Source organism: Rousettus aegyptiacus, unplaced genomic scaffold (assembly GCF_014176215.1).
Source record: "Rousettus aegyptiacus isolate mRouAeg1 unplaced genomic scaffold, mRouAeg1.p scaffold_m13_p_7, whole genome shotgun sequence".
Taxonomy (NCBI): domain Eukaryota; kingdom Metazoa; phylum Chordata; class Mammalia; order Chiroptera; family Pteropodidae; genus Rousettus; species Rousettus aegyptiacus.
In genome coordinates this window covers 83,638,019-83,665,939 of record NW_023416310.1, presented here as the reverse complement: position 1 = coordinate 83,665,939, position 27,921 = coordinate 83,638,019, and the positions used below count along the sequence as shown (strand labels likewise).

The following is a 27,921-nucleotide window of genomic DNA, read 5'->3' as shown; positions in this document are numbered from 1 at the left end:
TGAGGAAACTGATGTTCAGCTGTGTGAAGTAGTTTGACATTAGTCACACAGCTAAGTAACAGAATTTAGACCAAATTCGGGTCTGCTTGGCTTCACAGCCCATGATGCAATGCTGCCTACCCCTCCCCCCATCCAGATAGTACATCTTGAATGCTTAGTTGCTGTAAGTCTATTTACAGAACATAATCGATGATGGCAATAATAATGATGATATATAGTAGTGCAGTGGGGGTTGACTTCATAGCATTCAGGCCCAGTTTAGGCTCCTGGAGATGTCCTGTTGTATGTGTTTAATATTCCCAGCATTATAATCACTCCTTTGGGCCAAGGTGTTGCCTGTGGTAGACCCCAGTGAAAATACAAATAAATATCTTTACCTGGAGCAATAATCAATTCACATCCACCGTTATGACTATATCATCAAGAAATGGCCAGTTTCTCTCATCAGAGAACAATGAAGGGGAGAAGGCAACATTTAAAATAGTTTGTTAGAAAACAATTCAATGTCCTACATACTCAAATGAAAAGTTAAATATCATTGAATAGAAGATATATTTTACATAAACATAATGGGTAAGCCAGTGAGGGAAGGATTACGTAATTGGCAATAATTGTCAGAAAGGCTTCTTGGAGTGGGTGGCGCTTGATATGAGTCTTGAAATCTTGATTGATTTGAGAGCCATGTATTTGTCTAATAACCCAGATTTCTTAAAACCTTCTGTAATAATCCTCTATTATTTTTTTCTGCTAATAACAGTCTACCTTTCTTCACCTTCGCTTTGTGTGTGTGTGTGTGTGTGTGTGTGTGTGTGTGAGAGAGAGAGAGAGAGAGAGAGAGAGAGAGAGAGAGAGAGAGAGAGAGAAAGAGCCGCCATCTTTTAAAAGGTTTTTCTCCTAGATAGTGTCTATTGGCTTGAAGATAGGCACTTGATCTAGTCTAGGTTAATTATAATACCTAAACTTATGGCCACAGTTGATGAATTCACTCATGGTTACCTGATGCAAGATTAGCCAATCAATTTCGTTTGTAGGATTTTTGAGTTTGGGACTAGAGAGGGTGAATTTTGGTTTCTCTATGGGTTCGTGCATTATGAATTCTTGGATACTGAAGCTGTGGGTAGCCATATTCCTGGCTGGTCTATTTTAAGAAAGAATAAAGTAGACCTGCAGAATGAATAGACATGAAGAGGGTCTTGGTGGCATTTAAGTTTTTGATACCAGAGGTTTCTGATATTTACCTTTATGCACTGATTTGGTTGTTCAATCTTCATATGAATAACTTCAAATAATCCCGCCATTGCCACTATGTATCTTTTTCCCTTAGCTCGCTTGAGCTGACTTTTTGTCACATTCAACAAAAAGAATTCTGACTAGCATTTCATTGAGACTTCGTGCTGAAATAGGTAGAATAGGGACTATCTTTATATTATAGAGAAAAGATGAAGCTCGGAAAAAAATAATGTAATTAAGATACTAAGAAAGATGAGTCGATCCAAAACAAGCACCCCATCTTTTCTCACTGGAGTAGGCATAGGTAGTTAGAAGAAGATGAAGGCAGGAAAAGTCTACTGGCTTAGGAGACTCGGTATATGAATTATGATTAAACAGCCTTCCATTGCTGCTGGTATTCTGATGCCAAATTTTGGTATCATTTTTGCTTGCAATTGTGGTGTTTTGTTTTTTTGTTTTTGTCAGTAAAACCTTGGCTTTTGAGGAAAAAGGAGGAAGCCCAGTGTTACCCACTTCCCATTTTACTTTAGGTCTGCGGGGTTACCTGGGTCTGAAATCAGTCATAACTATCTGTTCCTTAGTGAGGTAATGCTGAAAAGGATGGCTTTTGACCAGGACTAATTTCAAAATGATACCAAATGATCGATTGTCTCATTCTTATCAAAGCACACTGAAATCCGCATTAACCTAAGGATACAGAGAACTTCAGAAAGAGCAATCCCTTAAGTTTAAGGACAAATCATGCTTATACTATCTTTATATAATAAAAAGAACTTAGAACATTTAAAAATATCCTCTCTTATTTAAAATGAGATTTAAGATGGTCTAAAAGTATATGAAATATAGGAAGCCAATACATGAAAAACAGAAGAGAAATTTTATAATACAGTAAAGTGGGGACATTAAATAGCATTAGGAGTGAGGCTAATAAACAATGATTATGATACAGTCCTATATATATGTGACAACTGGTCTCTAAGTTGGCCTTTAAGCTTATTGCATTGTCAATACAAACAGGAAAACCTAATCTATTGCACAGTTTGCAATTTCTGTGAGATAAAACAAATCAAATCCTTGAAAGTATAATGGCATCTGATCTTATGAACAAAAATACTGTGCCTCTGGGTTCTTACATAGAGAGCTTTGTGTTACATAATGTGGAAAACCTCAAGGGCTTCTTCCAGGAGAGCAGTGATGAGATTCAGGAACTTGGTTCTCATAGCTGGCAGTATTAGTTCTCAAATTTTAATCAAATTTATGATTTCTGCCATATTTACTTACTACATTAAAAATTAATATATATATTTTCAGGTCAAATTTTAATTTATTAAATCTTGAAATTAAAATATAGTTGGCATATAATATTACATTAGTTTCAGGTGTACAACATAGTGATTCAACATTTATATTCCTTACAGTGTGAACACCACACTGTCTAGTACCCATCTGTCATCGTATGAAGTTATGATATTATTGACTTTATTCCCTGTGCCGCACATTACATCCCCATTGCTTATTTATATTGTAGCTGGAAGGTCCCTTAGCTCGCTTGAGGAAACTGAAAGGAAACTGAAGTTAAAGAACTTAGGCAGGGGTCCACAATAACCTAGCTGGGGTACAGCTCAAGTCTTCTGATGAAAGTAAAGTTGTAACTTCTAGATGATGCGCCACGGGCCTTTTCCCCAAACTGAAGTTTAAGCCCTTTTTGATCGTTTGCCCCTTTGCTTCCTGCCAGAATGCCTACTTATGGTTCTCGGAACCCAGTTTGCAGGACCAAAGGGAGGAAGTCTGCCAGGCAGATATGGAACCTAAAAGAGGAACTTCATCAACTGCTATGGACAGCTCTACCACTTTGTGCCCTGCGGATTTTGGGGAAGATTTTATTTGTGGCTCACCAGTCTCTCATTAGACAGGGCCACTTGTCCTGGGTTGACATTCTCCACTGGTGCCAAGTATGGCTGGGAGATTTGGGATGGTTGCAGTTTAACTTTGATTCTTGGCGGGTTCTGTCTGCCAGCTTTTCTGGTAAGACCTTGAGCTGGAGTTAGTTGTTGAAGGTTGAAGGAGTCCTCCTAATCTGGGGAACATTTTGAGCCTTTTTCTTCCTTTTTAAATGAGTAGAAGTAATGGTTTCTTCTTTTAAAGAGACTGTAAATCTCTTTATAATTTTAAAAATTTTATTATTTAAAACTTTTTATTTTGAGAAAACTGTAGATTCACATACAGTTGTACAGATGTTACAGAAAAATCCTGTGTACATATTACCCAGTTTCCTTTTATGGTAATATTCTTAAAGAGATTTAAAAATTACTAAGTTATAATTATACATAATAACATTTACTCTTTTATAGTATAGTTCGATGATCTTTAACAAATATATACAGATGAGTAATTGCCATCCCAATGAAAGTATAGAATATTTTCATAATCTCATAGAGTTTCTTCATTCCACTTCACAGCTAACCCTCTCTCTCCATTCCCTGCCTCTACTGATCTGTTTTCTCTTCCTATACTTTTGCCTTTTCTAGACTATCTTAAATGAAATCATACAGTGTGCAGTCCTTTGTGTCTTTTTTTTTCACCGAGGATAGTGCTTTTGAGATTCATCCAGGTGTTTGAATGTATCATTAGTTTGTTCCTTTTTATTGCGGAGTAGTATTTGATTATATGCCACAATTTATTTATCCACTCACCAATTGAGGGACATTCATGTCATTTTCAGTTTTCGGCAATTAGAAATAAAGATACTATAAACATTCTTGTACAAATCTTTTGGAAAACATACATTTTCATTTCTCCTGGGTGAATTCTGTAGAATAGGATTGCTGGATTGTATGGTAAAAGTATTTTTAACTTTGTAAGAAACCACCAAAATTTTTTCCAAAGTAGTTGTACATTTTGCATTTCTACAGTAATGTATGACAGCGTTAGTTCCTCTATATCCTGGTCAATGCTTGCTATTGTCAGTTATTTTGAAAGTTTTAGCCATTTTAATATTATCTAACTTTTGGGCTTTTTTTTTTTTTTTTGGCCATCTTCTTTGGTAAGTTGTCTACTTGAATCTTTTCCCTGTTTTTTGATTGAATCACTTAATTTCACATTGTTGAATTATAAACATTCTTTATAAAAAATATAAACCTTTATTAGATATGTGGTTTGAAAATATTTTCTCCCGATTTGTCACTAATCTACTCTTTTAAAAACTGTCTTTCAAAGAGAAAATGTTTTTTTAATTAATTTTGATAGTCTAATTTATCAATTTTTATATTGTGGTTTGTGCTTTTCCTGTCCTAATATGTTTCTGTTTAATGCAGGGTCACAAAGATTTTTCCTGCGTTTTCCTATAGAAGTTTTTTAGCTCTTATGTTTAGATCTGGTGTCCATTTGAATTAATTTTTGTGTATAGCATAGGGTTAATTGAGGTTCGCAATTCTGGGCATATGAATATTAAAATAGTCCAGCACCATTTGATGAAGGACTTTTTCCCCCCATTAAATTGCTTTGACTCTTTGTCTAAAATGAAATGACACTATATACATACATATATATATTTGGATCCTCTATTCTGTTATGTCAATCTATATGTCTATCCTTACACTAATAGCATACTATCTTGATATCTGTATCTTGATAGTAAGTTTAAAAATCATTTATAATAAGACCTCTAACTTCATTATTTTTTTAAAGAATTGTCTTAGCTATTCTAATTCCTTTGTATTTTAATACAAATTCCAGAACCATTGTGTCACTTTCTGCAAAAAATAAGCTTACTGGGATTTTGATTGAGATTGTATCAAATCTATAGATCAATTTGGAGAGAATTATCTCTATTTAGGTATTTTCCTATTCTCAACTATATTTTATAGTTTTTCAGTGTAAAGATTCTGCACATATTTCATAATATTTATTTCTAAGTATTTAATGTTTTGGATGCTGTTGTAAATAATATTATTTTATTTAGATTTACAATTTTTGTTGCTGTGTATAGAAATACAAATATATTGACCCAGTATCTTTCAATTCAGCTAAGCTTTATTTATAAGTTCTGGTAGGTTTTTTTGATCATTTCCTTAGAATTTTGCTCATAGATCATCATGTCGTTGGCAAATAAAGGCATTTTTCCTTTGCAATTTTGGTGCCTTTTTGTTTATTGTATTTTCCTTAATACACTGGCTAAGACCACTAGTACAATATAGAATAGAATTGGTGAAAGCTTCTCTCAACCTCTGAGAGAAGTACTTAGTCTTTGATTGTTGAATATGATGTTATATCATTTCTCGGCCTTTTGGCTAAGATCAAGTGACTATGTGTAGATTTTTTATAGACGCCCTTTATCAGATTGAGGAAGTTCGTTCATATTTCTAGATGGCTGAGACTCATGAATAGATGTTGATTTTAGTTGAATCTTTTTTCTGCATCTATTTAGATGATCATATGGCTTTTATTTTTTAATTTGTTGACATGATGAATTACATTAATCTGTTTTCTAATGTTGAAGCAACATTCCATCCCTGGGCTAAACCCACTGATCATGATGTGTTATCTTTTTATCTGGACTCAGGTTGTTAATATTTTGTCAAGGATTTGGAGGTTTAGATTCATATTTTTTTATAATGTTTTTATCTGGTTTTAATATCAGGGAAATGATGACGTCATCAGGTGAGTCGGAAAATGTCCCTTCCTCTTTTTATCTTCTGGATGAGTTCATGTAGAATTGATATTATATATTCTTTAAATGTTTGGTGGAATTCCCTAGTAAAGTCTTCTGTCCCTGGAGTTTTCTTTGTGGGAAGGATTTTAATTATGAATACAATCTTTTTAATAGCTATAAGGCCATTCAAGTTTTCCCTTTCTTCTTGAGTAAGTTTTAGTGAGGAATTTGTCTTTTTCATCTAAGCTATCATATTTATAGTATTGACAAAAGAATGATAAGCTTATAGAAAAGTCTTATAAGAGTTTATTTGAGCCAAATTTTGAGACCATGCCCTGAAGCAAAATCTCAAAGGATTGAGAAAATGCTCCATGAAAAGGCAGTTTTGCAGCTTATTTTATACATAAGAATCAAAGAACCAAAGGAGGATGTGTAAGGAGGGTTACATGGAATCCATTGGTAGATTAAAGGGATAGGAGAAAGCAAAGCGAGAAATCTCTAGGATTGGATAAAGAGCAAAACAGATAAACATACTTCTTTAACATTGGTGGGTACAAGATAATTAATAATTAACATTTACAGCACATAGAGATGGTATGTGGGTAATAAGATAACAGTGAGGGATTCTGTGGTCTTGTGCTCTAATACCAGCAGTTGTGCCTTTGAGAGGTCTGGAAAAAGAAAATTTACTCTGACATTTTAAAGGTGCGGTGTCCTCGATGCAAAAAGGCAATAGACAGGCTCATTTAAGATAAAGACTGGCCTTTGTCAAGGAAACTACATGTCTACCCACCATGACTGTCTTTCAGTTAGTAACTTTTGTGTCCAGACCTTCCTATATGGTTACTTTTGGTCTTTGAGTTTGTCAGACTTGGTGCATAGGCCCCCTTGAACTTGTCATGTTTAGTATGTGGCCCCTTTTTTTCTTTACAATTGCCATAACATTGTTCATAATATTACCTATTCTTTTTAATATATAAGGGATATGCAGTGATGGTCCTTCTTTTATTTATAACTGATGATTTGGGTCTTTTTTTTTTTCTTAATCAGTATACATAAAGATTTATAAATTTTATTGATCTTTCTACAATACTAGCTTTTGGTTTCATTGATTTTGCTTACTGCATTACTGTTTCTTATTTCAGTGTTTTCTGCTTTTATCTTTATTATTTCCTTCTTTTTATTTACTTTGGTAATTTGCTCTTTTCTAGTTTCATAAGGTGGAAACTCAGATAATTGATTTTAGAACTTTTCTTCTAATAGGAGCATTTAATGCTATCAGTTGCTCTCTAAGCACTGCTATATCTGCGTCTTACAGAATTTTAAGGTTTATTATTATTTTAATTTAGTTTAAAATATTTTCTAATTCTCCTTATGATTTCTTCTTTGACCTGTGAATTATTTAAAAGTGTGCTGTTTATTATCTAAATATTTGAAGATTATCTTTGAGTCATTCTTTTGCTAGTTCATGGATGAAGTCCACTGTTGTCAGAGAACAGACCTGTGTTTTTAATCCATTTAAGTTATTGAGATTAGTTTTATGTCCCAGAATATGGTCTATTTTTTTGAATATTTCATGAACATTTGAAAAGAAAGTAAATTCTCTGAGATGAACTCTTCTATAAATTAGGTCAAATTGCTTGTTTGTGTTCTTCAAGTCTTTGTATCTTTAATGCTTTTTGTCTGTTAGTTATTGACAAGAGGAATGTTGAAATTTCCAGCTATGATTATCGATATACCTATTTCTCTTATTGGCCATTATCTATTCACATTTTTCATCTGCCCCATGTTTCATGTATGTTGGGCAATTTGTATTGTTTCACAGCTCCTGGGTTTTGTTCACTGATTGTTTCTCTCATTTTATATTTGTATGAATAATTTCTATTGACCTATCTTCAAGTTCACTTATTTTTTCTTCTGTTGTATCCAATTTATTGACAATCTGTCTAAGGAATTCTTCATCTCTGACATTGTGTTTTTCATGTTTAGCATTTCCATCTGACCCCATTTTTAAAATAGCTTTTATCTCTTTGCTGAATTTCCCCATTATCCATACATTTTGTCCACATCTTTGTACTAAATATTTTAACACATTCATTATAATAGTTATGATGTCCCTGTCTGTTAGCTCTAACCTCTGTATTATTTCTAGGTCGGGTTCTGTTGCTGATTTTAGCTCTTGACAGGAGGGTATTTTTTTCTTGTTTCTTTGTGGATCTTGTTATTTTTAATCAAGGCTGACCATTCTGTGTAAAAGGACAGTAGAGACTGAGATAATGTATAATGCCCCAAAAGGCTTATGTGTCATGGAATTTTTAAGTGTTTAAAATGCTCATTAACCATCCAAGGGAATATTATTATTCTCCCCATTTTAGAGCTAAGAAAACTGGGGAGGAGAGGATAGCAATATAGCAAATGGTAGTTCCAGAGGTGAACTCAGATTTTAATCATGGCCGTGTAGCTGATCCTTTCTCCAACCGTTATGTCTGGTGACACTGAGAAATATGGCACCAGAGTGATACAGATTGGAGGCTAGGAGACCAATCAGAACTGTGCCAGAAGTGCAGGTATGGTGTTGAGTGCCCAGTAGGGATCATTAACTCAAATATCCAGAATCTACACAGCCCATGTAAGTAAATACACATAGAAGTGTAAAGCTCCGTATTAAGGACAAACTAGGGAGTGATGGGGGGGACCATGGTGAACTGGCAGCACATGCTTCTTCCATGACTCAGTTCTGGCTGACGAGGCCAGGTGCAAAAGCAAGATGAGTACTATCAGTTCTTGTGATGTGTTTAGGGAAGCCAGAAATATAAACTTAAAGGTGAAGAATCCTGATTTCAAAGATTGGCCATAGGTTTAAATTTTGAAAATGTTTATGTAGGCTGTACTGTGAGAATTAAGCCAATCATGTCTGTAGGCAGGGTCTGGCTCTCAGGCTGTGAGCTACATGTACCTGGGTGGTGGCAAAGGGACTGCCTAGGTACCGCTACAGCTGTGAACACGGTGTTTGACCAGACATATTTTTGGCCAAAAGGCTAACTGTAGCCTTGAGGTAATTTTATATCAACATTAAACAATTCATTAGTTATACACCTGGCTCCAGGCTTCACCAGCCTAGAAGTATATCAGTATTTACTTTAATATCAATACCTGACTTTCTCCATAATTCTATCTGTCTTCTATAGTCTCTTCCCAAGTGTGGCTGTTAGCCCATGTATGCTACTAAGTCAGTTTGACAGAGGCACTGTAGTGTAGTTGTTCATAGTCTAGATTTGCTTCTTTGGTTTTCCTTTACTACCTTTGTGAGAGGGTATGTTGTTTACTCTCTGTACCAGTTATTTATCTATAAACTAAGCATAATGACAACTTACCTCCAAGGGTGGCTGTGAGAATTACAAAGGATAATGAATCTTAAGTACTTGAAAAATGTCTGGCATATAGTAAATGCTCTCCAAATGTTAGCTATTATCATTCATATTTTTTCCTTCCTGGCCCTTCTATTTGAGGCATCTATCTGCTGCTTCTCAAGAATTTACTTGGTGTTTCAGAGACCTCAGGATGCCAAGGCTGCATTTATTCGTTTATTAAAAAAAATACTATCGAGCACCCTTAATGTGCCAGGTTCTGTTCCTGGCATTGGAGAATTATCAACTGTGAACATAAAAGAGAAGAAGCTTGGATTCTAGTACACATGACTGACAATAATCATAAAAACAAGTATGAGCAAAACAATTCCCAAGTGCTTACTGCTATGAAGAATAGGAAAATGACGATGTGATAGAGACCGAATAGGCAGCTACTTTAGACAGATGTTCAAGAGAGGTCACTCTGAGGAAGTGTCACTTAACCTGAGATTTGAAGGACAAGAAAATATCCTTTCTTGAGGTACTTTCTAGAAGACGACTGTTTCAGGCTAATGAAACAGCAAATGCAAAGGCCCTGAGGCAGAAATGAGCTTGCCAGGGATCGGGCAAATGAAACAGCAAATGCAAAGGCCCTGAGGCAGAAATGAGCTTGCCAGGGATCGAGCAAAAGGCTAGAATGGCTGGAATATAGAGAATAAGGAGAAGAGAGGAAAAGAATGAGGTCGCTGAGCTCGCCAGAGACAATACCACACAGGCTCGGTAGACCAAAGCAAATATTTCGGCTATGTTTTAAGCCCTAGTGGATGCTCGAAGCATGGGAGTGACATCCGATTTATTGTTCAAACAGATCATTCTCACTATAGCATGGAAGATGAATTGGAGGGAAAGCAGAAAGGCTCTCAGCCTCACTGTGGACTACTGTGGAATAGGTAGGGGAGGCAGGGAGAATGGCTCTTTCCCAAACTCTTTTTTAATTCATTTATTCATTCAATAACTCTTCCTTGAGTGTCTGTTATGTGTCAGCAATGTGTTAGGCACTGGAAATATACTGAGACATGATATTGTTATCATCCCTGCCACCACTGGCTTTCACTTAAATGTCCCTCTTGGTGTCCTGGATCCTCAAGCAGTGTTGTCTATATATGTTGTCTTTCATGACCATTAATCTTACAGTGGTCTACCTGAACTACATGTGTTTTCATGTGGGCTTGCCATTGGGGCAAGTAACCATGTAGGATATCTCCTGCCTAGGCACCTTTCCTGCAATTTCCTACCTCCCTCAACAAAACACAGAGATGTAAGTGTGAGGATACAAACTAGATATGGAGTGGGGAAAGAGGCACCTGAACTTATCTGCCAGAAGTCTAGACCTCACTGAAGCTTGTACACGTGTTTGTGAGCATCAAGTAATGGGTCTTAACCTCCAGGGGATCATTAAGAGGCGTATGGTCTGCTTTCGATAAGGTGAGGCTTTTTTTTTTAATGATAATTTTTTTTTTTAAAAGGCTGTGAAACAAAATTACCTAGTATGAACAAGGTTTTTTCAGATTCAATTCACAACCACTGTCTTGTGAGTGTGAAATTCTGGATGTAATCATATTTCTTAAATGGTAATAGAAATGGGCAGCAGCTTTCTTCAAATGAAACTAAGCACCTAATAACTATCTTTTAAATCCGATAATCAAAGGCCTATGAATCAAACTCTCAAGAAAGTCTGCTGGGTGGGATAAATTCCTTTCCTTTTTCTTTACAGAGTAGAAATTTCAGTTACACTTTTTAATGGAGAAAGGGAAACCTCACATTGCAAGGAAGCAATGGGGAGTGAAACAACGATCTAGTAGGTTCTATGTGTCAAGAACCTACTCATTTGGAATGAACAAAGATAGGGAAACTCTTGCAAAAGCACAGGTGAAAAATTAGTTTAAACCAGTTTCAGAATTTTTTTCATGTCAATGAGACCCTTAAGAATATTGTTCAGAGATTCATTATGCAAAAGAATGAAAATAGACATTTTAAAAGGGAGAGTTAAGTAGGGCTAAGCCTGTTGCCACCCACCCCACACTTTTTCATCCCTGGCAAGTCATAGAGCCTTAGTCCTTCAAGGAACCCACTTGGAGCCCTGTTGATTTAAACCATGACAGAGAAGAAAGATTGTATTAATAGCTTTCTCCCCTTAAATTAAATTTAGAGCATATCATAAGCTAGACACTTCACTAACAAAATAATTTACATACACGGTGTTACAACTGATCCCATGAAATAAGTCTTGTTGCATTTGTTGTCAAGAGGTTCGGGGTGGCTAGATCATGTGCCCAAAGTTGTGCAGTTACTAAGTGGCAACTCAGGCTGACACCAAAGCTTCAGCTTTTAACCAATAAACTCTGTTGTCTCTCTTTTTGACAGATTTGTTCAATTCTCATAAAGAGCAGAAGAATTTCAAGGGATGTGTACAGAAAGAAGAGAGGGAGGAGGAAAAGGAGGAAGAAAGAGTAATGTGGAGGAGGCAGAGGCAGAGGGAAGAGTAAGACTTAGGCTAGTGACAAAGAGGAAATTAGTGTAAAGTAATAAAAACCCAAGGAACCAACTGCTAAGAAAGGAAACTCCATGGAAAATCCAAAGAAAGATAATATCATAAGGAGAGAGAGAAAGAAGAGGTGGGCTTCAGATGTAAAGTCACTATTTACTAGTGGCTGAAATGCCAAGATTTCAGTTAGGCCCCAACCCCCTGGTTCCTGTGATCTGATTACTTAGTCATTTAAAGCTGGGTAAATCTTCACCAAGAAATAGATGGGCACAGGAGACTAACCCATGACACAAGAGTCTGTAGGTGAACCAGCCAACTGTAGCTGGGCAGTCTTTTTGGGCACCCAGCCCATGAAGCCATACAGTGAGCGGTCTTGGATGGTGGCTTTCCATGATGTCAAATGATCATTTTGCCCCCATTGACTGAAGTTTTAGCTAGGTTGCTGAGGTGACCGGGGTCCATGGGCCAACAGTGAACTTACCTAGAAGACAACCAAGAATCTGGCTATGGGATGTATTGTTCTCCAAAAGAACAAAGCAGAGAAAAATAACCAGTGAGCATGCTCATGGCCTGTTCATGGTGATGGATCCCTGCCATTGGCTGGCTTACTTGTGGAGAATCAATTGCCAATATAAATAGTATCAACACCATGCGGCACCCGGATCTTGGGTAGAGTTGGCGGTGTAGCCCCTACTGCCATATTGGCTTGGGTAAGTGAGTGACACCTGTCATGGAAGCACCTGCTTGAGTGACAAAGGGCAGATCACTTCCTGATTCTCTGCCTCTGATCACCTCTCTGAAGCCCCCTGATCATATTTGCTCTTTACCTACTTCTTCAGGTAAGGGATGTGGAGACTCCAGGCAGGAGTGTTTAAAAGCATCCTGAGTCTTCAGGGAATAAAAGGACAGAAACTTTCAATGAAGACCTTCTGTATCCCAGGCAATTCACATGCCTTCTCTGGTCATATTGTCCCCAAACTCTACCACAGGCAGTATCAGCCCCCTTTTATAGGAGATATTGAAAGGTTTCTGGATACCCTTCTCCTTTAGGTACCCTGTACCTTTTGCCTAGTGATAAAACCTTTAGATACTTAGCCTTAACCAAAGGGCACTAGGATAGGTACCAAAAGCCTGGAGACCAGCCCTGGCAGGGCCACTTCATGGGCCAATCAGATAACATGGCCATGTGAGGCATCAGGAAAAGAATAACATGGAGAGGAGGGTGATTAAATGAACAGTGTATATAAAGATGTTCCGATGCAAAGAAAACAGACCACTGCACCAGTAAATAAGACAAAGCCAGAGCTTTTCAGTTTATAGCCTCCTGACTGGATGATCTCTTAGGTCCTTGGGTGCTTTAATGTTTAATTTCTTTCGTCCCTCATTAAAACTAGCACATTCTTTGTCTCTCCTCTTCAGGGTCTGCTTTCTGTTGGTAGGAGTGGGTGGTGGCATGAGCCAATTAGAGAAGCTAACCTCTATTAATGGGTAAATTAGCTAATGGGCCACTCCTCCCATGACTTAATGCCATAATTGGGTCAAAATACATCCTTTTGGGTCTGGACCTGAGGGAATGACAAATGGTGGGAATTACACACTTCTGTGCTCAGCATCTCTGTAACTATACCCTAGGGACAGCATCCAGCATAAGGCTGGACAGGAACTGGCACATAACCCTCCACCTGTGGCATCAGTAAGATGACCAGAGTCTAATGAATGGACTAAAACCTTTAGGTTCTATATTACGCTGTGGCCCCATGAGGGGTCGGGGGGGGGGTAGTAAGGGGTGGGACTGTGACAATTTTAAAGTAATTTAATAATTTTTCAGTTAACCACATTTTATTTTTTATTTTTTTATTTTTATTTTAAAAAAATTTTTAGGCGAGGCAACCCTCGGTTGACCTCACAGATTGCAAAATCCTTGTCAGCTTACAATCCCTTATTTTTTATTTTTTATGCCTATAGCATCTGGTCTTCCTAGGTGGTCTCCCATCCAAGTACTAACCAGGCCCAACCTTGCTTAGCTTCTGAGAGCAGACGGGATTGGGCTTATTCAGGGTGGCATGGCCATGGATAAATTAATCATATTTTAAATTCCTAATAAGCATATACTTTTTTTTCAAAGTAAAAAAAAATACATTTGTGGTAAAAAAAAAACAAAAACAAAAACAAAACAAAACTAGAAAGGTGTAAAGAGCAAAAGTCTCTGTTCTCCTAACTCCCAGTCCCTTTACCTAAAGGAACTGACTACTGTTAATTTCTTATAAATGTCTAAATGAAGGAGGACCACCTATAACTTGGATATTCTCTCCTTAGAGAAACAACAAACAAACAAACCCAATCTTCTTTCCCTTCTTCCACCCCCAGGGTTACAAACTACAACACTGTGATCTTGTTCCTACGTGTTTTGTCTTCCATACCCTTGGCCTTCTCTCGCTACTTCTGTAGAACCCCTGCCTTACTCTCAGCTCTTCCATTTCAGAAAATGCCTTTTTTTTCCCCCCCTGAAAAAAGCCTTTCTGTTGAGGGTTTATAATTGAGTATAGAAAAGATTGTAATGGATATAAAATGTGGGATCTGTAAGGACTTTTTCATAATTGTGGAAGCTGAGGCTCCATAAAAATAAATACCTGCACTCTCCTGGGTTTGTACAATGTTTTACTGTTTACAAAAGGGCCTTCCTGTTCATCCCTATATTTGACCCTCTTATCAGCTCCCCATATAGGGGTAGGCAGCATGATTTACACTGTATAAATGGGGAAACCGAGGTCCCCAGAGATTGACTTCCCCAACAGCCAGCGCACTCACTGTCCTAGGGGCATGGGCATGGCAGGCCTTCCCTCTCCCTGGCAATTAACAGCCTCTTGAGGGTGGAGAGGGTGGAGATGTAAGGTAATTCCTCACATTGCAATACTTGGGAAGCAGGCTGTTTTGCATAAGTTGGCAGCCAGCCCTGGCTCAGGTACTCTGCTGACTTCACTTTCCAGGTTTAATTTGGCTCCTGCTTTGGGTTTCCTAGGCACGGAGATTGGCACCACCATTGCTTGAGGCAGAGGAGCAAGTGGAATGCCTGGCACTTAGCCAGGTTTAGCAAGATAATTAAACCTTCCTGAGCCTCAATTTTGTCACCTCCAAAATGGACTTCATGACACCTACCTAAATGTTATAGAACTGTTGTCTAAATGAAAGGAAAAAATGTGTGTCAGTGGCTTAGAGCTAAGGGAGGAATGCTGTAAATGCCCAGTAAATATTCGTTGTGATGGTGAGTACAGTGGATGGTGATGAATCCGACTACCTGGGCTTGTCCCTCACTTTCTGCTCGGCTGTGGGCACATCACTGTGATTCAGGTTCTTTAGTGGTGAAATGGTAGGATGGGAGAATCTGCCTCTTTGAATTGCTTTCGCGTTGAGACGACCCATGTATTGTGCTTAACACAGTGTGTGGCATATCATAGGCAGTCAAAGAATGTTATTCCTCATGATTACCAAGGCACAGAGAAGGGGTGTGTAACGCAGGCTCAGCAAGACGGTGCCAGGGAGTTCCTCCTTGGTGCGTTGTATCTGGGTTGCGTTTTGGCAGGTGTCAAGGAGAGAGCTTGGTGAAGAAGATGGGGAGGGTGTCACAAGCAGAGCAGCATGAAGGTGTGAAATTACATGGTGTGCTCTCAGAGCTCTCTGAAGGGTCTGGTGTGTCTGGACCCCAATGTCAAGTAGGAAGTGGGACAAGTTGAGGTGCAGAGGAAGGCAGTGAGGACGGCAGAGCCACGAGCCCTGGAGGAGCTGGGCCTGTTGCCCCATCTTCTAGGGTCGTTTTCCGAAGGTGGATGAAATCCTCTTCACAGACAAGGAATTAGCTGATTTGAACAGTGCTTGGTTGATAGGCATTTGCAAACTTCTACCTGTTAACCAAAGGCTCAAAGCTCAAACTCTGGCTGACTTCTCTGGCAATAGCCCATTAATCAACTCATGGCTTCCACTTTGGCAGAGGAAATGCTAATAGCTGGAGGCTAATCTGATGACTAGAAGAAAGGAAAGCTGCTGGAAGTTTTCACAGGGGTGTGAAAACAAGTTGACTTCAGAGCTTTATTACCCATTGCCAGATGAGAACAGATTTGTTTATCAGATCCTCCTAGAATTTCTGTTGCCTAGGCTGCCAGAAAGGTAAATTCTGAGATGGGAGGAGAAGGAGGAGGTGCCGGAGATACAGTGGTGTATTGTAGTTAAGGGGCCACCGGTTCCTCAGCAGGGAGATTGAGTAGAAAGAGCACTTGACATGATTCCAAAGTCATGGGGACCAGTCTCACCTTTGTCCCTAGGTTCCCCAAATCAGTGTACAGTGCTCTGTACAACATGGATAATAATGCTTGCTTGACTGGCATGACCAGGCTGTTTGACAATTTAAGTACGAAAATACATGCCTGCAGAGACACTCTCTAAGGTGCACCTAGAATAAAATCCAACTCAGCCCCAATCGCCCAGGCCTTCTGACCGATTATAGAACACACCAGCCCCTTTCCCACCTTTGTCCATTTTTTTGCTTAGAACATTCTTTTGCCAGCTCGTGTGGCATTTTTGCCTCGTCTCAGCTTCTATGACACCTCCTTAGGAAGGCCTTCCCTGACTTATTGAAAGCCTCCACTGCCCAAGATAGTTAGTGGTTAAAGACTAAGGCTCTGAAGCAAGACTCTTCTGGGTTCAGGTTCAGGTCTGACACGTATCAGCTGTTCGGCTTTGCACAATCCCCTAATCTCTCTATCCCTGTTTCCACATCAGTGAGATAGAGATATATAATAATATCGCCCTCACAAAGTGGTGTGGACAAAGGATGACTTTAATAGATGTCAGCTATTATTACTGTTCATCAAAGCACTCTATTTCCTTTCTAGCACTAACCAGGTCTGTTATTAATTTATTTGTATGTATGTTCATTATCTGACACCCACCTGGCTTCCATCATGTGATCTTCATGAGGGCAGTGACCAGGTCTTTCTCAACCATTCTTATACACCATGTGCATAGCCCGATGCCTGGCACCTAGCCGATACTCAAATAGTTGTTGGACAAGGAATACCCTGAATGGGTATTTCCCAGAACCAAGCCCTGAGGGTGACCGAGGCAGTCTGGGGACCAGACAAAGAGCTTTACAGATGGCCCTGCTTTGCATTCATTCTCCCCTTGGTAGAGCTTTCACTTATGTAATGAACGAGCAGTGAAACCCCAGATGCCTGAGTGCTTCCCCTTCAGCTAGCCCAGTATTTGACCACAAAAAAAGGGGAAGAAAAAATAAGAAAAGAGATGAGCTCTAAATCGCATGCTTCTTGGGGCAGAAATATGAACTCTTTTTTCCCAGAGTCATGTAGGCATTGCAGAAGACTGGGGGTGTGTTTCACTGAGCCCCAGCATGACTAAGTGATAAAGAATTAAACGCCCCAGCCTAGGTATCAACAGTCGAGGCTTTTTCTAACTCTGTCTCTGACCTACCATGCAACCTTCCTCAAGTCACCTTACCTCTCCGCATCTCTTTAGTGTCCTCATCTGCAAATTTTGGGGATCGAAATAGATGATTAAAGTAGAGTGGTTTTATTTGTAGATCTGGTGTAATTAATAGTGATGTCCTTCATCCTCTAAGTGACCTGTACTGGATGATAAGTTAGAAAATTAGTTTGATTCAAGTCTCTTCCAGTTATAATACTTTGTCTTTAAAAAAAATTCCCCCCCCCCCCAATTGCTGCTCCTTCCTCTGCCTCACCCCAGATCCAGGTTCAGACTAGCTTCATGCCCTGAGATGCTGACCTCCAAAGATAGTGTCACTTGGATGCATCTGCTCTCTGGCATCCAGTGAGGTTTGGTAGTGGGAGGCATCAGCAGGAAATGGCAGTGTGGGAAAGACAGAGGTAGGGGCATTAATCCCCTACTGCTCCCTTCCCTACAACCTTGTACTCACAGCTTTCATTGGACTGGGCTCAAGGAACATCAGCCTCCCCTGGCTCCTTCAGACCTAAGGATGGTAGTGGCTTTCTTGAGTGTATGGTCATTCCCAGCTTCCTCCTTAACCCTGCTTACTCCTCTATACATAGTCCCTTCATCTAACTCTCTTCAATTAATTGTGTTAAGTATGTGTTTCCTGCTGCACTTGAACAAATACAGATTCTTTGACACTTTGGCCCAATCCACATCTGAGTCATGGGTCCCTTTAATACAGGGAGATCTTAAATTCAAAAGTAGGCAGCTACGTTGGTGAGTTTTGGGTTTCTAGGGTGCTAGGATGGCTGCGGACTAGCTTGTGGTGTAACCGGTGGCAGAAAGAAGGGGAGGGGGGACAATGAAGGTCTTTGATCCAAATGCTTTTTAGAAGCCACTGCAGCGGCATGACAATAAGACTAAGAAACTTACCGTGCATACTTGACACATAATAGGTATTTGAGAAATGGCATTGAATAAATAGTAAGATTTCTACCCCAAATTTTACCATGAACATTTTCAAACATAAAGTCGAACGCTTGTACAGTCAACATCCGTATACTCACCGTCTGGATTCTACAAGGGAGCTTTTCCTATGCTTGCTTTATCACATATCCAACCAACCATCTAATCCTCTACCCATCTGCCAATCCACCTTATTTTTAAAATATATCTTAAAGTAAATGGCAAACATCATTATACTTTAAACACTTCTGCAAAATAGTTTTTTTTTTTTATTACGAAAGCAGTTGAAGCTAATTGTAAAATTTCTGACAATACAGGATGTTTAAAGCAAAGAGAAAATCTCTCTCCTTTATCTCATCTTGTTCCCCAGGCATAACTGCTGGTGAGTAGTTCTAAATATTCAGACATACAATTTTGATATTTTACAAAACTAGAATTATAGCATACTGATTATATTACATATTTTAATTTAACCATTTTTCATCAATGGACATTCATGCTGTTTCTTTTCTTTTGATAAAATAAACAAGATTGTTATGCATTCCTTTATTCAACAAACATTTCATAAGCACCTACTATGTGCCAAGCATGGTTCTATGTTATGAGGATACTAAGAGAATAAGACATATACGATCTCTGTGTGGAAATTTCATTCTTGTGAAATAAAAATAAAAAAAACCCTGACAACAGCAATACCAAAATGAATTTTAGAATTACGAAGAAAATAATCAGAACAATGGAAAAGATGGTGGTAGGAAGTATACTTTACAAAGAGTGGTCTGGGAAGGCCTCTTTGAGGAAGTGTCATTTGAAAGAGCCAGTTATAAAGTCCTAGAGAGAATGTATAGCAAAAGCAAAGGCCCTAAAGTGGGAACAGACTTGATGTGTTTGAAGACTAGAAACAGGGCCAGCATAACTGAAGCATAGGAGATGGTTGGAAATGACATTAGAAAGGTAGCCAGTGGCCAGATCAAAGAGTTTGACTTTTATTCCTAGTGTGGTATATCTGATTTATTTAGTCAACAGAAAATCATAGAATAAAACTAGCTCTATTTTGCCTGTGTTGAATGGAATGTGAGCAAAAAATTTGGTGTATCTGGTCAGCTGCAGCATGGGAAGCCATAATGTCGCCCCAGGCTAAGTGGCATCCTGAAAGAGAATGGACATCAGAGTCAGAGAGATCTGTGTTCAAATTCCAACTGTATTGGTATACATCCAAAAGAAGTAAAAGTAAGGTCTGGATGAGGTATGTGTATGTCTATGTTCATAACAGCGATATTCAAAGTAGCCTCCAAATGGAAGCAACTAAATTGTCCATCGGTGATGAGTGGATAAACAAAATGTGATGAATTCATCCAATGGAATATTTCTTCAGCCTTGAGAAGGAGGGGAATTCTGACACATGCTACAACTTGGTGTACCTTGGACATCATGCTCAGTGCACTAAGCCAGGCACAAATAGACAACTATTCTAGGTACCTCTAGGTTCCTAGAGGTACCTAGAATAGTCAAATTTGTAGATACAGAAAGTAGAATGGTGATTGTTAAGGGCTGGGGAGAGAAGTGGGGAATTGTTTAATGGGTATAGAGTTTCAGTTTTGCAAGATTAAAAGAATTCTGGAAATTGGTTGCACAATAATGTGAATGTACTCAACCCTGTTAAACTGTACACTTAAAAATGACTATGATGGTAAATTTCATGTTATGTATATTTTGCCATAATTAAATTTTTTTTAAAAACTTACTTTTATCACTTACAGGCAGTGACTTGTCCAGTTGGTCTCTCTCAGCCTAAGTTTTTGTGTTTGTGATAGGGAGACAGTAATTCCTCCTAGCTCTTGTGAAGACAGAATCAGAATCTTCCTTTGAAAAATTTGAGATTTCAAGCTTCAAAGCCTTCCCAGGCAGCTAAAAGACCCTTTCAGTGAATCTCAACTGAGGTGCCCTTATACCTAATACATAGTAGATGCTCAGTGAACATTTATTGACTGTCTGACTGACTTCACCTGTGTAAACGTGATCTAGAAGGAACCAGACATGTAGGGAGCTATGTGCCTCCTATGTAATTGCTATTCCATAAATATTTATGTGACAGGTGAATGAACAAAGTAGATGACACATCTGGCCATGAATTGTGGAGCAATCTCCCTGTTGCAAAATATACAAGATTTTTTTCTCATCTAGGACTATAATAGTTGTTTCAGAAAACACTACCTGAAAGCCTCACTGACTAAATCTCATGTTAGCATCTGTATTAGTTTTATATTTCTAGAAAATAAATTTCCACAAATATAGTAACAACTTTCACTGGGCTAAAATCGAGGTATCTGCAGGGCCGCGTACAGTACTGGAGGTTCTAGGGAAGGAACTATTTCCTTGAACATTTCGGTTGCTGGCAAAATTTTCTTGAGGTTGTATTACCGAACACAAGAGGTTCGCTTTGTCTGTATGTGTCAAAGCCAAAGGAGGCACTGACGGGAGTTTGCAGCAAAGGAGAGGTTTATTTAAGGAAATGATGCCAAGCTTGAAGATACAGATGAGCTAGTGCTCAAAGACCTGGCTCCTTGATGGCCTCTAGAGGATAGATAAATGAAAGGAAAAACTCATGGGCCATGGTAGCTAATGGGGGTTGGGGTTGTGGGCTCCTGATTGGTCAGTTCTAGAGTAGAGGGCAGTTGACCATTGCTTCAGGTCCTGATGTCAGTCATGGCCTTGCTCTGTCTGGTTTCAAGGGGATGCCAGTAAAGTCTATCTTCCTTCAGGAGTCTGAGCTGAAACACTACTGAGGTCAGGTTGTGATCTTTCATTTGACTGAAACTCTGTTTCTGTGGTCAACAGACCTGAAGTTTTGCTCCTAAAACTGTCTGATGTTGACCTAAGGGCTTAATGATTAAGAGAGTGGCCATACAGTATGCAAAGGGCTAAGGAAAGAAAAGAAGCAAGTGAGCCCCAGGCCAATTTGAATCAGGGAGAATGAGAAGAGAAAAAGTCATTTTAAACGAGTGAAGATTTGCGTGGTTACAGTTGTGGGACAGAGGTCCCGTTTCTTTGCTGGCTATCGCTGAAGGCCATTCCCAGCTTTGAGTGGCCTCCCGCATTGACCGTGCCCACTTCTTCCATCTTCTAAGTCAACAACTCTCCATACCTCTCCTCTCTCTGACTAAACAGGGGAAAGGTGCTTCACCTTAAATGACTCAAGTAATTAGACTGGGCTCACCTGCAGAATGAGGGATACTCACCCTGTCAAGATCCTTAACCTTAATTCCATGCACAAAGTCCCCTTGAAAGACTAAAAGATTCTGGGGATTAGGGTCTGACTATCTTTGGAGGGTTATCATTCTGCCTACCAAAGCATTCATTATTACTTTAGAATGAATTGGTTTTCCAGAGCAGATAGTTGTCTCCCAGCAAAGACCTTTGAGAATTGAGGCTAAGGAAAGGGAAATTTGGGTGATGGGAGGAGAGTTGCGGCATTGGCAGGCCTGTGAGGGATGCTTTGGCAAGTGGTTCCTGGCTGTATGGAATCCAGGATGCTAAATGAAGGAAGAAATCTTCACAAATGCCAACAAGTTAAACTTTGTGTGTCTTCCAATTTTCCTTCATATCAGTTCTATGAAGGAGAAAGCACTCTTCACCCTCCATGAATAATCATAAGACCTCTCCCCATGATTTTCATTAATTAGTCGATGGATTTATATTGGTTCATTACTGCTAATAATTGCAGGATGCTGCTTTTGCTGGCTTGATAAAGCTTCCAAATGTTATCAGAGTAGGCATTACTTTAGGTACAACCAGCATCTGGCATTGGCTGTGTGTGCCGTCACTGGCTCTTAAAGCAGGTTCAGCCCCTTGTCAGGAACCTGTGGTGTCCAATGCAGACCTTTAGGTCACTTTCAGAGCTTCCTCTCCAGAGAGTCTAATAAGTTACATTGCTAAGATGCTATCTGTTTCAAGCCTTTTCTCTTGGCCATCGTCCTTCTTCCATCTTTCTTTTCTTCTTCTCTCCTCTATTTTTATGATGTTTTAGGATCAAAATAATGAAAAAGAACATAAACCATTTCAACTCAGGAAATAACCCAAAGGGGTAAAAAGGAATGTACAAAGCTCACTGCTCTAATCTTCCCTGTAAAGGAGCGGTTTTTTTTTTTTTTTTTTCTGGTTCTTTTATTTGGGGAAATGAGGCAACCTGAGGCAGAAATCCCATTGCTTTGAGAGGTAGGTGGGGCAGGTGAGAGGTAGGTGAGAGGTGGTGTAATGCAGGTAAGAGGGAGGAAATGGCCACTTGCAAGGCCCTGGGAATTATATACAGGTTTCAGGTAAACCGTGGTCGCAGTTCTCCTGTGTGTCATCCCTACAGTGGGATAGTGGAGAGGACTATTGCTCAAGCTTTGCTCTGAGAGAAGGGGTGTGTTGGGCTTGGACCTTCTAGATGCCACAGTGGGAAGCTGAAGTCCCATTTTGTGCTAATCAAGGTCATAGCTCTTGGGAATAGAGGTTGCAACATTGAGGAAACTCCCCCTCCCTCCTCTGACCACGCCCTAGCTTCTCCCATACTTGGGCTTCCCTGTCACACCAGTCATGCCAACGAGGGAAGCTCTGGGAGGACATTTGGGAGAGGAGTTAGAGAGGCTGAAACCATTGGTGTGGTATCATCAAGAAGACTCTTTGGGAAACCCAACATGAAAAAGAGGTAGTTGAGCCAAGATGTCATCAGACCTTTCTTCTGGCTTGAGGCATTACATACATTTCAATAATAATAATAATAACTGAATTAAGAATAACGATTATGACTGTTGAGCCACAATGATGTGCTAATCACAGTTTTACGAGGATTGTCTTTAGTCATTACACTAACTCTGCAAGATAGGCGTTATCTATATCCTATAGATGTTGAAACTGAGAATGAGAGAGGCTAGGAGAATTGTCAAAGGTCCTAGAGCACGGTGGGGCAGGGATTCGGATTCTGGTTCACTGATTTGTGGAAGGCACTTTGTGTCTCTCCCTGTCTCATTCCTCTGCCTGCCTGTCCAGAGGCAGTCTCTCAACGGAGGTTAGCAAGTGTTCTCCCCATTCTTCACTATGTGTGTCCATGGCCATAAACAATAAATAGTACTGTGTGTTTTAAAATTTCGCATATGCAAAAAAGGGCTAAAAGTGATTAATTACAGAGAAAGAGATACAAATGGCTATTAACTATAAGATTCACTATGTCATTCATCAAAAGAGCAATACAAATTAAAATTACATTGAAATGCCATTTTTAAAACCTGTCAAATTGGTCAATAGTCAAGATTTGGTAACACAGGGTGTCGAAGAAGCTGTGGGTAAAGAGGCACTCAAACTTTGTGGCTGAATGAATTGGTATAACCTTTGTTGAGGGCAATTTGACAATCTTTACCAAAAATGCAAAATTACAAAATTACAAAAGACAATTCACTTTTGGAAATTTGTCTATAGCTATAGTTGTGCATGTTCAAAAGCACAAGGTTATTCACTGATGTATGGCTTGCTAAAAAAAAAGACCAGAAACAATCCACACGACTGTTACCAAACTCAAGGGGTGCATTTTGCCTGCACCCATCAAAGCCAAAGGAGACACCGACAGAAGTTTGCAGCAAAGGAAGTAGAGGTTTATTTAAGGAAATGGTGCCAAATCAGTAGACACTTGTGAGCTAGTGCTCTTAAGACCTGGATTCTCAATGGCCCCTAGTGGGTAGACTGCATAGAGGAAAACTGATTAGTCATGGTAGCTAAGGGAGTGGGGGCGTGGGCTCTACTGATTGGCTAGGGCAGCTTGGATAGGAGGATGTGGTCATTGCGTCATGGTCTTTTTGTCAGTCATGGTATCGGTCTGTCTAGTCTCAGGGAGATGCCAATAGGGTGGTTCTGCCTTCATGGGTCTGGAGCTAAAACGCAACTGAGGTTAAGATGTTATCAGTTTGACTGAAACTCTGTTTCTGTGGTCAGCAGACCTGAGGCTTTGTTCCTGAAACTGTTTGATGCTGTACTAAGGGCTTAATGATTAAGGGAATGGCTGTGCAGTATGCAGAAGGGTAAGGGAAGAAAAAAAATATCAAGTGAGTACAAGGCCAGTTTAAAGCAAGGAGAACAAGAGAGCAAAAATCATTTTAAACAAGCGAAGATTTGCATGGTCACATAAACGTTAATAGGGGACTGGTTGAAAAGATGATGGTACATCCTTTTCAGGTGTAAAAAAATGGAGACACACTCTGTGCTAATATGAAAAAATTTCCAATGCATATTAAGTGAAAAAAAGCAAAGTATAGAAAAGTATTTATAGTATGCTACCTTTTGTGTAGCAAAGGGGAAAATAAGCCTATGTATCTATTTTTGTATGTGCATAAAGAAACTCTTAAAGTTTACATATGAAAAAAAATAATTTTGCATGTGGGAAAAACGAGAGTTGAGATGAGAGAAAAGGGGAAGACTTTTAAATGTAGTCCTTAAAAAGTATTTTTGAGCAATGTGGATGGACTATGTTACCTATTCCAAAAATTAAATTAAAAGAGTGGGATCATACAGTACAAGTCATTTGCAACTAACCTGTTCCGATCTGATTTACGTTTTCAAGGCCTATTCATGTAGTCACAACCTTGATCTTTCCTTTAATTATGCTGCCTTGTACTGTAGAATCTTATAGCTGGAAATACTCCTGGAGATGACCCACCTTCTTACTTTCATATTGTAGGAAAGAAAAATGGTGCAGAAGTGGCAAATGTCTTGCCCAGGCTGGCCCAGCAGGTCAATAGCAAAATTGGGGTTAGCCTTAGGTCTTCTAACCCTGAGAGTCTGGGGCTGCCTTTCTTCCCGCTCTCCCAATGCCGAAACTACCTCCTGATTATTACTAAGAGGTTAGTAGCTTTCTGTGTTATACTTTAGGGAGTTTGCCTTTTAAAAACAAAATATAGATAAACAATATTAAACCACAAACTGGTCACCTTTTTATGCAATAGGGATCGTTCCCATTTCAGGAGTCAGAGAGAGCTGCTTTGGGGTGAGGGAGATGGTGGGGAGGGGGATGCTGATGGTGGTGTCAGTGGCCAGGGATGAAATAAATCTCGTAGTATCTCATCTCCCTTTTTATCCTCCTAAATAAATAAATGAATAAATGAAATAAAGGAAGAGAAAAATATGAACAAAGCCAAAAATAAAACAACTAGGTTATCACTTATTCACTTAAGGATTGGTTTTGCCTTCAGTTCAGGAAGGAACTATTTTGTGGTTTGAAGTTGTGATGGCATCACTGCAAATATTGTTAATATAACAAAATGTTATTAGATATTTTGTCTAATAAGCCACTGCTCACAGTAGATGAGGCCTCTGCAGATCAAATTCTCTGGTCCATCAGGCAGGACCCTGTAGCCATCCTAATAGGTGAGGACATTTTAGGATTTACCTTGATAAATGACCCAGCCCTTCTGGAATTCTTATAGTCAAGCACTGTGTCAGAAGTGATGAGAATACAAAAACCTTACGGTATGTGCTTTCATCTCAAATTAAGTAGTGTAGATCGGTGGTTTCCTAAATTTTACATCAAAATAACAGTGAAGTAGCAGCAGCAATCCGAAGAGGTCCTTCCCAAGCTTGGAATATTGGTCATGTTTGAGATTTTAACGTATAATTTCATGCAATGCTGGATTCCACTCCATAATACAAATATATTTGTTTTAATGTCCACATTTATATTCTATTTACCATCCCTCCCTCCCCCAGCCTTCTAGTAAAGTTGATGCTTTAAGAAGATACACTATGTTGACCTAAATCTCAGCCAGGCTCTTTATTACTCAAGTTTGAGAAGAATGGATTAACCAGGAATTAGCAGACTTTTTTTTTTTTTTTTTTTTTTTTTTTAAATAAAGGGCCAGACGGTAAATATTTAGGCTACACGAGCCATACTGTTTCTGTTAACAACTACTCAACCCTGCCTTTGTAGCATCGTAGTAAAAGCAGCTATAGACAAGACGTAAATGAATTGGCATGGCTGTATTCCAATAAAACTTTATTTACAAAAGCATACCGATTTGGCTCATGGCCCGGATTTGGCCTGCAGGCTGTAGTTTACCAACTACTAGATTATACAATAAATGTCCAAGAGTTTATAAAAAAGAAATATTTTCAGCTGGGACAAAAAAGGAAGAAGAGTGGGAATAGAAATTCCATTGATCATTGAATGCTACATAGTATTTCTAAGAGCTGAGAGAAAATGACATCATTATTAGTAGAGGGCCAGTGTAAGCAAAAGCAAATATTTTTAGGTTTATATGTAATGTAGGTGGGGTGCAATAAATAGATCAACTTGTCTGGAGAAAGAAACTCATGTCTAAGAGAAGCCTTCTAAAACATCAGGGCTGGAAGGGACTTTGCTGATTATTTGTTTCTTATTGTACAGATGGGGAAATTGAAGTTAGGACTGATCTCAGAATCTGGAAAGAAGCTGCTGAAGAGTCTCAGAGAGCTGTGAATACTAGGCTAAGGGATCCCAGCTCTGCTGCACAGGCCAGTGATGTTTCGACATATCATCATTTGAACACTTATTCATTAATCAAATTCCTACATGCCATGTGACCAGAGGTTCCAAGAGGAGCTCCCTTGGCAAGGGGTTAATTCTCATTCTTTGTACACCATTGTGAAATAACACCATAGAGATGGCGATAAGATACATGTGGAGGAATCACCCGGGCAAGTGCCAAGAATACAGAAGTTTTAGCTTCTCATCTTGCCATCACCTTCATCTGCAAGCCCGGACCGAATCCTGAGCCCTTCTGTGGTTCTGCTCTTGGTGAAACAAGAAGCATTCATTCTCATCTGTCTATCAGAACCAGTGGCCTGTTCCTCTCCTTCTTTTCTGCCTCTTCTCACACCAGCATTGAAGTTGTAAATGACCAGAGGACCCTGGAGTGGGAGGTGTCCCGACCTTGCGTGACCCAGATATTCATTCCCTACTAATTACTGAGCACTTCTCATGAACTGGGTGCTGAGGATAACTAGTGAACAAGGTAAGTGGGCTTCTGCCCCCATAGGGCTCACATTCTAGTGGCATGGGTATGGGGGAACACAAGCAAAATACAAGCAAACAAATGAATAACAGAATTTCAGATGGAAATAAGTGCTGTAAGTGAAATTGAACAAGGTATTGTAATAGTGGCTAGAGGGCCTCTTTCAGCTGGTCTAGCAAGGGAAGATCTCTTTGAGGAAAGAACTGAAGATTGAGAAGAGCAAAGGACTAGGCCCTCCAGGCTGAGGGAGGAGCAAGGGGGAAAGGGCACGATATCTATGAAGCAGAGAGAAGGCTTTGTGTGTCTGCAGGGTGGTGGGCGAGGCAAGATGGATAGTAGATAAAGAGGTAAACAACACAAAGAAATGGATGAGTTTTAATCTGATCTGTCGAATGAGTCAATCTGATTTATATTTTTTAAAAGAGCATCCAGGCTTTTCCTTGAAGAACGGCTTAGAAGGATTAAGAGTAGAAATAAAGTAATTGGCAAGGCTGATCCAGGTAGGAAATAATGGCGGTCTAAATCAGACAGTAGCAGTGGAAACTGAGAGAAGTGACTGGATTCAGGACATATTTTGGTAGCAGAAGAAACAGGACCTGTTGAGCAATTGGACATGGGGGTTTGGGAGTGGTGCTGGTGAAGGGAACGCAGAAATCAAGGATGCCTCTTTGGTTTGGGCTTCAACAACTGGTAAGTTGTGGTATC

General features: G+C 39.3%; 1 protein-coding gene and 1 pseudogene across 2 annotated transcripts in view; one reads left to right on the top strand and one right to left on the bottom strand.

Moving 5' to 3' along the window:
• ADRA1B (adrenoceptor alpha 1B) overlaps positions 1 to 27,921 on the top strand; it is a 456,726-nt gene that overhangs the window by 41,708 nt on the left and 387,097 nt on the right. For both annotated transcript variants that reach the window (XM_016167049.2, XM_036224615.1), the window contains exons 3-4: positions 24,909 to 25,071; positions 26,610 to 27,216. The gene's annotated coding sequence lies outside the window, so the exon portion shown is untranslated. The remainder of the gene's footprint in view (positions 1 to 24,908; positions 25,072 to 26,609; positions 27,217 to 27,921) is intronic.
• On the bottom strand, positions 13,730 to 13,848 carry LOC118606313 (annotated as a pseudogene).